Source organism: Lepisosteus platostomus, chromosome 14, assembly GCF_059453375.1.
Source record: "Lepisosteus platostomus isolate fLepPlt1 chromosome 14, fLepPlt1.hap1, whole genome shotgun sequence".
In the NCBI taxonomy this organism is placed as follows: Eukaryota; Metazoa; Chordata; class Actinopteri; order Semionotiformes; family Lepisosteidae; genus Lepisosteus; species Lepisosteus platostomus.
The window spans coordinates 16,030,916-16,042,719 of record NC_142624.1 but is presented as its reverse complement, the minus strand read 5'-3'; the positions used below and the strand labels follow the sequence as shown (position 1 = coordinate 16,042,719).

General features: G+C 34.6%; 1 protein-coding gene across 2 annotated transcripts in view; it reads left to right on the top strand.

Moving 5' to 3' along the window:
• Nucleotides 1-11,804, top strand: part of glsb (glutaminase b) — a 99,750-nt gene that overhangs the window by 74,877 nt on the left and 13,069 nt on the right. The window lies entirely within an intron of this gene.

Below are 11,804 nucleotides of genomic sequence, written 5' to 3'. Positions count from 1 at the left end.
TGTTAAATGGACAATCATTAAAATGTATTAATTGAAGCAATGACATGTTCTTTTTCCACAGGATGGGATATTGTACATATATGACAGTGTTAGGTAATAGCATAGGTGTTGTAGTGGAAGATTGGGAAATTATAGACAGAGTAAGTGTAGCTTTGCGTTTAGCCAAATGTTGCAGTGTTTTGATGGTTTTGTATGTATAACCAAAAAGAAGAACCCTACATGGGTATTTACATTATTTGAAACAGCCTTTTCCTTTTCAAGTTCTACACTTGTTCTGTTTCTATGGCTCCCAGCTACAGGAAAAAAGACAGTATCAGTGTGGATATTTAAAGTTAGTAGGTATTGCAATAAATCTACAACTTAGTTGGTAACACAGTTGGTAAAAATATAACAGAACCACAACACTTTAGAAGCGAGTAATATAATGAAGTTATTAGTAATTTTTTAAGGCATTTGCTAGTTGTGAGTCTTTTGGCAGCAAATATTTTGATATTTTCTGTTTCACCTTCAAATATAAAGTTTGCCATATATATTTTTATTTATACCAAATGTTCATATTTCATTATTTCCCTCTTGATTTTACCCAATTTAAAACATTGCCTGTACAGTATTTAACTCTGTTTTGTGTCATGGGAATATGTGTTTCTCCATTTTGCTTCAGAAAAACCTTGCCTCCTTATGTCTACCTTGAACTGTAATAGACCTTTTTGTAACTATGAGCTTGGCTTACATTTGCATGGACGGACCTGAGTAAAATTGAATACAGTATATGAAAAGTGATATGCATCTCTAAAGCTTTACTGTACAGATCCAGCCATTCACAATGCGTTAAAACGCGGTGGGCATGGCGCATCCTACCGCATCATACCGCATAACACCACATGTTAATTTAAATATGATAATAGTATCCAGAAGCACTTTAATAAAGGTTAACATCTCAGGTACAGTATTTGAGCTGTTGCCAGAAAATGCCTGGTTTCGATTTAAGTTGTATACTCTTTAGATTTTTAATAATTTTAAACTGTGTATTACAGCATGTTAATCCTTAAACATTAAAAAGTCAATATATTTTATGAAAGCAAGATTTCTCAGTTGGACAAAAGTACACAACCTTCCACCTTCATCATATATATGTTAATTTTGCATTAATATTTTCTGCATCAAAGTCTTTAACTTCTTAACTTACATGGGTTCTGGTTTTAACGTGCTTAACATTATTAAACTTATATTGTGTACTTCATGAAAAGTTATAATGTTTTTTCCTTTTCTAAGAATACGTACTGTAGTGAGAAAATTATTCTGTATACTGAAGAGTTATAGAGCAGACACGTTGTGTATTGTGTATTGCCTCATACATTTGTTAAAATGTTCCAATTTTGATGTGATATGGAAGATCTTATAAACAGTATTAATAATGAATGACCTTGGACAGGCTGTAAGCTATTACCGTGGTCCACTTTCTTTGTAACTGTCTGCATCAGTTTAACTCATTCAGCTGTGATTACGTGAAAACATTTTGTCTGGCCTTTACAGCTATAGCTTGAGTTGTTAAGCAAGCGCGTTGGTGTTATGGGTTAGGTGTGTGCCTTGCATGCTGGAGGTCAGGGGTTCGAACCCAGCTGTCACCATGAGTTTTCTTTTAACAAATAAACATTTCTTTGAAAAACTAAAATAGCAAATATTATGGACACTATATTGACATTTTTGATATTTCCAAATATCACAACATGTTTGAAGCTGATTTATTAATAACAAATAATTTCAAACTGCTTGTATTTTAAAATTGTATTTTGTTTGGGGTGATTTGTCACTCACTGTTTTCACAACCTTCAATTTATAGAAGAGTGTTAAACCCCACTGTTTGTTATGTAAATTAGACAGTTCTGCTCGAGGGATGGGATAAATTTTCAGTAGCATGCTCTGTTGTCAATGTTGCTCTTTAACATAAGGCAACCAGCATTCAAATGTCCTGTTTTTTCTGAACACTCGTTTTTCCGTACTGTAGCTTTAAAACTTGAACAAAGACGTGTCACATGCAAACAGCGCGATGTTGTATAGTTTTGTATAGCCACTACAGTATAGCTTGTGGAAAATACATTTATTTGTCCTGCATCAAAGTTTAACTCATTCAGTGTGCCCTACATTACAAACGTAAAGCGTTTCATTTTTTCTATTGCTACAATATCGACAGCAATGTAGTTAAAAGGAACATGTCAATACGTTTCCAAAAAAAATGTGTGTACCCAACTGAAAGAAGGTCACTTAAATCAACATGTGATGGTTTTGTGTTGAAGCATTTCTTAATGGAAATCTTTAAGTTAAACAAGGGAGGGGGAAAGGTTTTTTTTTTACAATTGTAGTAATCGGAGAACAGCGTATCAACACGATGGGTAAACAATTTTTTTTTATTTAAAAAAATTCAATAAAACGGTATTTTGATTTTCCTGTGCAAACCGTATTCACTACAATACTATAATGAGTCCCTGAGGCATATCGTTCAATTTTCAGAATTATAATAATTAAACCTTCGAGTTTGCACGAGAGACAAAAGGTACCTTATGAGAAGTCGTGTACTGCTTGTAAAGTAGCAGATTTTGACAAACAGCTAATTTTGCTTGAAGAATTAAAATCTGTGTGGACTGTAGCTTTATTTAATTGAGCAGTCACCTTGCTCTTACAAGCGGCTTTGTTAAGCAGCGTTTGTGTTACACATCACACCCTTTGAGTTTTAATCAACTTTTGTCTGCCAATTATGCTGATGACCACGGGCACTTTTCCTTCCCCCCTGGTGCGGGTTGACAATGCGGGAAACCAGTTTTTTATTTTACTGGGAGTGTGAACATTGAGTGAGCACTGGGGCATACAGTGAGACTAACACAGTGAGGTTACTGAGATGGATAGTTTTAGTAAATATGTTGACAAATATCTGAATTTTTGCGACATAAAATTGTATCCAGCTGTGAATCAGCTACATGACCTTGCCCCCGTGAAATTGTGGGAAAGAGGTTTAGTGGGTAGTGTATTGACCATAGAGTGTTTTTATACACTATTATTATCCACAAGGAGTGTTCCTTTAAAGCAGAGAAGACTGCACCAAACTTTTTCAGAGCTGTATGTTGCTCAAGCCATTTCTCTTTGACACTTTCTTTAGTCATAGAGGTGGGAAGACGCCTCCCCCCTCCCCCTTCCCTCTGCCTGCCTCACCTGTTGCCATTTTTATCCATTCTGTGTCCGAATCACAGCGGGTTCCAGGCTCTGTCATTTGTTCACAATGTTATTGACATCTGAAACAGTGTCTCATAATTAGGTATTTTAAAACGCGAAGCTTTTGAAACCCGAAGAAAAAAATGACTCTGAAAAAGAGACAAGAAGCTTTAAATTATTATTAAATTAATACTGTTAATAATGACCAGACACATTATTATAGTTTCAGTGGTATTTTTAATACCGCTTTATTATTCTCAATTTTAATTACAATATATACAATTTCTTTTTAAGGCTTGAGGAGTCTGTTAATATTGCCCCGCTGAATAAAGTGTTTTGAATTAAACCGGTTGAACAGTTGACTGTATTCACGTTTGCTAATTCACGTATTTATTTCATTATTAATATAACTTAACATTGAATATGTTATAATATATATATAAAAAAATGTTAATATAGTGTACATAATACTTCTTCATGAGTGAATGAGTCAAATATAAATTAAAAGTGTTTACAAAGAAAGTGGATTACAGTAATACTACCAGCTATATAATTACATATATTTAGATCTTTAAATTAATACCGTTCTTAATTTTTTTAGATAAGCGATTCCATATTATATTTCCTATTTAGCGGATTCTAAAGTATGAGGTTTTTTACTGCGACAAAGACCGCAAGTATTCATAGAAAAGGTTAATCACTTAACTCACTTAACTTTGAATGTGTTGTGATATGTAAAAATGCCAACAAATTCAATATAGTGTCGATAATATTTACTATTTTAGTTTTTCAAAGAAATGTTTATTTGTTAAAAGAAAACTCATGACGAGAGCTGGGTTCGAACTCCCAACTTCCAGCATGCCAAACCCACCAACGTGCCGCTTGACAACTTAAGCTATAACTGAACAGGGCAGGCAAAAAGTTTCCAAGTAAACTCGGGTGAATGACTCAAATTGATGCGTATGTTTACAAAGAAAGTGTACTACTGTGATATTTTGAGCTATATGAATATAATTATATCGTTATTAATTTCTTTAGATAAGCAATTCCATATTATAGTTCCTATTAATCAAATTCTAAAAAGTATGCATTTTTTACTGCGATAACAATCGCAAGTTTTCATAGAAAAGGTTAAAACATAACTTTTTATATAGTATATAAACTTAAATATAGTCATAAGGAGTACGTAAAAACTTTTCCAAAATAACCACAGTATGTAAGAATGAAAGACATTAATGCTTAAAATGTTTATGAAGAAAGTGGAATACTGATGTGTATTTTTTATTTAAACTACCAATACCAGCCATATACAGTTAACATATTATGTTTATGTTGCTAAATTAATATTGTTTATGAACTTCAGACACATTATGCTCCTCTTCTTTCTATGCTCAGCTACTAAAATTTCCCTTTATTTGTAAAATTCCATATTAATATTTAATATTAAGTGCATTTAAACATGCACAGTTAAGAGATTAAACGAAGCAACCAATGCACGCTGTGTGCTGCCTGTCGGTTATGTTGGCCAGCCAATCACGTACATAATTTTGCATGGTATGGGGTTTTACTGTGCATTTTGAATGCCTGCATCTGTATATGTCTTACATTGAGCCTGCTACATAATTTATTAATCATCAAAAGAAACTACAAGAACTTTATGTATTATCACAAAATGAAAAAAACATTATTTTGCTACTGATGTACTGACACTGTATTGAACAGATATACAGGTAAATTCATTATGCTGATGAACATTAGTAATCTACAAAATTGGTCATCAGGGGATCTACTGTAAAAGTCAAAGCCTAGTGGTATGTCATACCACCGCTGGAGCCAATATATGATGTACACCTGTAACACATGCTTTGCACCAGGTAGCACCTCTTATCTCATCTAGAGACTGGACAAGAATATGCCTCTTCACTAGAGTGACTTATAGATTTTATACATTGTGCCAGTTTATCCCGCCAATGAAATATCTGTCACATTCTCATCTCTCAAAAATTCAATCAAAAAGCTAGCTTGAGAAGCCTGAGGTTTATCCTGCTGCAATATTGTCTCATCAATATAAAGGACAAGAAGGGCAGTAAGTTAGGTCAGAGGATTTTGTTATTGTGACCTCAGGTCACTGTCAATCAGTAGAGGTCTACAATAACTAGACACCCCTGCCCACTGTATTACACTCAGACCTCCCCATCAATCATGGTGAAGTTTTTTGATTCGTGGCCAACCAGATCATGTCTTGACATTGATGGGTTGTGTTTGGTTATAATTTAGCTATAATGTCTATTACCTAATTACTAGGGTACAAAATTTCACCTGCATCGTAATCTTCATTAGTTCAGTGTCTATATGATATTAGCAGGGCATATTATTTCTTTATTTTCAATAGTCTTTTATATTCAGTCTTTGATATATTAAAACATCTGTTATGTTTGCACAATCAACTCTCGCACTAATGAGGTGCTTTATGACTTATGGAAAGCTTTGCAGATCTCTTTATTTCATTTGCTACATTGCTCTTCCAAAGAGCACAAGTGTATCATGGTCAGTCGTGAATGATAAATTAATAAAAATGAGGTAAAAAAATTAAAACAATATGCAAATCCATATACTTTTTAACATTTTTTAACAAGATCTTTAATCTGTGATTAGCTTCATTTATTTCAAATAAGTTATTTAACTACACTGTTTAAAAGACAATGAAAGCTTGTGTATTTGGTTGCTTTTGGCCTACAGTATGCCTAGCAATGTTTTAAAAATATTATGCTGCTTTGGAAGGTTTATTTTGTTTCATTTTATTTTTGTATTGTGGCCCATTTAAATGGGAAGCACAGAACAATCCAGATATATTAATAACCCTGATGGAATAAGAACAAAAATGCTCAATAGCTGCAAGAAATAATGTTTTGGATGGCTTATTTTATACCAAATCCCAACTTGTGGAGATGAGTGACCAATGGCTTGCAGTCTTCAGAGAACCTTTACCATGATGATACATACAGATGCAGCCATTCAAAGTGCGCGGTACAGACACCGCATTACAGATACCGCAGGTATGATGACACGCGATACCGCGGTACGTGATTGGTTGACCGACAGGGGCACTCGTGGTCCGTTGGTCTGTCGTAGAAAGACTTACTGTAAACGTCTTTACTGTGCCCGTTGTAGATATTGAATTTTACCACTGAAGGGAAATCTTAGTAGCTGAGCATAAAAAGAATAGGAGCATACTGTAACGCGTGTGAAGGCCATAAACGATATTAATTTTGGAACGTAAACATACAGTATATGGCTGGTCTTGGTACTTTAAAGAAAAAAATACACACCAGTATTCCATTTCTCCCTAAACATTGTAAGCTTCGAAGTCTTTAACTAACGTGATACCGGAGTCAACAAGCATACTTTTAGAATTTGATTAAAAGGGAATATAATATGGAATCGCGTATCTAAAGAATTTAATAACGGTATGATTATATCCGTGTACTGCGGCAGGACTGTTTAAGGCTGTTTCGCCTACCTGATCATGCGAGCTGTCTTGTAGCCTACTGGTCTAGGTGCGTGACTACCAACTGGCAGGTTGTGTGTTCGAATCCAGCTGGTGCTGGACTTTTCATTTTTATTTATTTATTTTTTAATCGCGTAACATAAACATATTACCGTATGCAAACTGTACTGTATACAGTATGTATATGTATATTTAATGTCTTAACTGTGCCAGTTTAATTGAATTAAAAAAAAATTATTTAACACGAACATTAAGCTGTTTACATCTTCCGCCTGAGAACAGTCACCCGTTGCTACCCAACGCAGAATGGTGATTGGCTGACACTATCTGACACCCCTCTGATTGGAGAAAAAAGACGTGCTGGTGTGCTATACACACTACCAGGAAGAGGATTTCTTTCTATTCAAAACGTGTATTTTAAAAGTTTAAGAAGTAAAAACCTTACAGCGTACACAGATTTCTAAACTGATCAGGATCGTTATCTTTGTCTTATGCATAATAATGTTCACCGCTCTGTCCAGCAAATTAATAATAAACTTTATTTTATATAGCGTTTTAAACGAATAAGTAATTAGATTGCTCATAAACCTAATCACTTGCTTTTTCTTTTTATTTAGGCTCAGATTTCAACTATAGATCGTATTATTAATAACCATAATAACAACCAACCAACAAAAACAACCATATAAACATAATGGTGGTGCTGGACCTTCCAGTTTTATTTATTTATTTTTTAATCGCGTAACATAAACATATTACCGTATGCAAACTGTACTGTATACAATATGTATATGTATATTTAATGTCTTAACTGTGCCCGTTTAAGTATTGAATATTCATATCTAATTTTACCACTGAAGGGAAATCTTAACATAAACATACAGTATATGGCTGGTCTCGGTACTTTAAAGAAAAAAATACACACCGGTATTCCATTTCTCCCTAAACATTGTAAGCTTCGAAGTCTTTAACTAACGTGATACCGGAGTCAACAAGCATACTTTTAGAATTTGATTAAAAGGGAATATAATATGGAATCGCGTATCTCAAGAAATTAATAACGATATAATTATATTCATGTTGCAAAAGAACTGCAACGGACATAAAAACTCCCTTGCATGGTTTCATTACGACCAGAATCGGTCTTGAGATATTTTTAACTTGATTTACAGTATTTGAGAGGTATGTCTTAACACCGATACTACAGTGCTTAAGTACTGCTCACGTATATGTTTCTAGGTTTATATTATGCATTTCATACGGTCAAATTACTTTTGAGCAATAAGAAGCGAGAAACGGTATGCGTTTTACTTTCGTTTTGTGCTGGGACCCGTGGATTGATTAGAGATATCAAGTACATACAAGTCATTTTTTAAATGTTGTAGTTCGTCTTGAAAAAATGTTACGAGTACATCATCTATCAATAATTACACAGGTTCTGTTTCCATATTGCGGATTTTGGTTACGTAATATTATTTTCTAGATTTCACGTTGTGAATATGATGGGATGTCTGATGGGATGTTTCTAAAAATCCATCCTCTGTAAAACATCTTCTCTAGTTGTCCTGCATATGTATTCGCTAATGAAGCTGTGTGTTCTGAGCCTAGATCTCTACATTTCTGTATGAGCCAGCTTAGAGGGCTAAAGACAGCTTGTGTTTAAATTGAGTGTAAGGCAATTTATGCTTCTAAAGTCATGGTCAGCATTTATCTTTGTACTGTGCTGTAAACTTGTTCTGTGCCAAGTCACATTATTTTATAGCGTTTTTAAAGCGTTATCAAATACGGTGTTACTGTAGTTTACTGAGTCCCATGTCACATGGTCTGTGATTGAAACCTGTAAAACCGGTTTAATTCGTCACAGCCAGCACTCTTCAGGTGTGAGGGTCTTCTGCTCTTCTTCTGGTCTTCTGCATTTTAGAATGAAACGCTAAAATGTTTGTGTATATTCTAATGGTAGTGGGGGCGGGGTGTGTGGGAACAGGTTTGGTTGAAACATTTTCTCTGAAAGCATTTTCTTCGCAGTTTAACCGATCTTGTTACAGCATGTTACAGTTTACTATTATTAACCATATTAATTTTAAGTGCTTAATGTAAAATCTTGTAAAAATATATTTTCATTGTTCAAATATACATTAAGTCTGACTATCATATAATAAGTTAAATACAAAACTAAAGAAAAAATAGGGTTAAATATAATTCAAAATGTTTTGCTAACAATGTTAACTGTTTATGAATAATAAAATGTATTAACTAAGGAGTAGGATGGCACAGTTGTTAGTATGTTTTTTGTTTTTTTTTAACCCAATCTCCGGGAAACCATTAGTACGATGGTGAATCGGAGATTCTCAACCCTTGCTGCGTACGACTGGAAAAGAATTCGTGATCGGATCAACGAAATGCTTCGTAGAAGGAGGCGGTCTTTTCCTCTTGTCTAACAGTCTGTCCACAAACAAAACATTCCTGTTAGACAAGAGGAATTGAAAAAAAAAACAATGTTGTCAATGAAAACCGGTGTGTGTGTCTCTCCCTGCTGGATGTCCCTCTCACAAACTGCTGAATGAATAAAATAATTTTATTGAAAACGGGTTTGCGATTGTCTGGCCTTTAAATTCTGGAGATACGCGATTCCATATTATATTCCCTTTTAATCAAATTCTAAAAGTATGCTTGTTGACTCCGGTATCGCGTTAGTTAAAGACTTCGATGCTTAAAATGTTTAGGGAGAAATGGAATACTGGTGTGTATGTTTTCTTTAAAGTACCGAGACCAGCCATATACTGTATGTTTAAGTTCCAAAATTAATATCGTTTATGGACTTCACACGCGTTGCAGTATGCTCAGGCACTAAGTAAAAGGAGATGCTTCGTATTGCTTGACTAATTTTAAAAACTAAGTTATAAATATAAAAATTGCAGGCGCTGCTCTGGTGCGTCGGCTCCTACACAGTGCCTGTCTGCCGTAAGCGTTACAATATACATACAGTACCCAACACTGGTTGTACCCATCTGTCATGCAAATAAAACACCTTGAATTGAATTGAATTGAGGGGAGAAGGGGGGGATACTAAAGCCAATACTGGCTCAATGGGCTTTGACGTGCTAATGCGTTGGTTTAACGGTCCGGGTGTGGCAGGCTTCCAATGTCAACTCGACTCGATTAGAAGACAATGAACGTATTTTAGCTCTAAATGAATTAATAGCAAACATGGTTTACATAAAATACATTTTTCCAAGAAAGTTTATAATAATACGATCTATAGTTGAAATCTGAGCCTACTTTAAAAATAAAGGAAAAGCATTTTCAGAGAGCAATCACGCTGTGTTTATGTAGAAAAAGTTATTAGGTTTATGAGCAATCTAATTACCTATTCGCTTAAAACGCTATATAAAATAAAGTTTATTTAGAGATGAATGATCAGTGTCGCAGTTTAAATAATGTGAGTCAGGAAACTAACACAGCGCCACCGGATTTAATAACGCAATAAAAACGCTATAAAATAATGTGACACAGTACAGCACAGTACAACAATACTGACCATGACTTTAGAAGCATAAATTACCTTACACTCAATTTAAACACAAGCTGTCTTTCTGTATGAACCTCTAAGCTGGTTCATACAGAAAATGTAGAAATGCATTAGCCTGATCATGATTAAAAAACACATAATTAAACACGCGTTTGCTATTTAAATCAGAACACGATTTAAATCAATATAAATGTTTATATTGTAACGCATACTGTCCAGCCTCCATTTCTCTATAAAAATTTACTGTTGCACACACACACAATAGAAGCAGGAACCGCTGTCAGAAGGGAAGATATGTTCAAAATATCGCAAATATCGATCATGTTGCGATATTTTGAAATATAAAAGTCAATTGATTGTCCATAATATCGCTTACCTATTTTTTCGAAGAAATGTTTGTTAAAATAAAAGTCCAGCACCAGCTGGATTCGAACACACAACCTGCCAGTTGGTAGTCACGCACCTAGACCAGTAGGCTACAAGACAGCTCGCATGATCAGGTAGGCGAAACAGCCCTACACAGTCCTGCCAGTACACGGATATAATCATACCGTTATTAAATTCTTTAGATACGCGATTCCATATTATATTCCCTTTTAATCAAATTCTAAAAGTATGCTTGTTGACTCCGGTATCACGTTAGTTAAAGACTTCGAAGCTTACAATGTTTAGGGAGAAATGGAATACCGGTGTGTATTTTTCCTTGTGATATTTTAAGCTCTAGTTGAATGATAGGTGTCGCATTTTAAATCATTTTCGTAGCTAGAAATTATGAAACGCCCTGTTAAAAGCAAGGAAGTTTTTATGCCCCGTTGAAGTAAAACAAAATGACTGACAAAGTATGGCTTGGACAGATTCCAAGTGCTTGTACTAATGTGCTAAAGAAATTATACTTTGAGTATACAGCTTGTCCAAAGTCATCCATTATTAATACTATTAGTAATATCTTCAGTAAAGGCTTTGATGCATAAATATTTCTGATAAAGGTAGGTTGTGTACTTTTGTCCAACTGAGCAATCTTGCTTTCATAAAATATACCAACATTTTAATGACTGATGATTAACATGCTGTAATACACAGTTCAAACTTAAAGGCTCAAATGCTGTACATGAGAGGTTAAGCTCCCCCTGGCGGTTTTATAAGGCGACGCCGGATAGTTAGTCACGTGACACACGTGAAACCGTGTGATACCGCGTGATACCGCGTGATACTGTGACACGCCCACCGGGGTATGCCGCGAAATACCTCACCCATTTTGAATGGCTGCATCTGTACCACTACAGAATGCCTACTGTGTGCTACTTTATTTTAGACTGCAGGATAACTTTAGAGATCTCTTTATTCAATTTGCTTCCATTGCTTTTACAAACAGTATAATATTATTGTAGATTTTTGTTGGTTTTTAAAAAAAAAATACTTAGGGGTGTCCATAAATATAATCCTAGTGGTTTCTAGAATTATGGAAAATAACACTCTGCTTTGTGCTTTTACAATTACAGCATAACATATTCAGGATTGTTTATAATCAGGACATTTTATCCAATCTCTAATTCATTTAGTTAT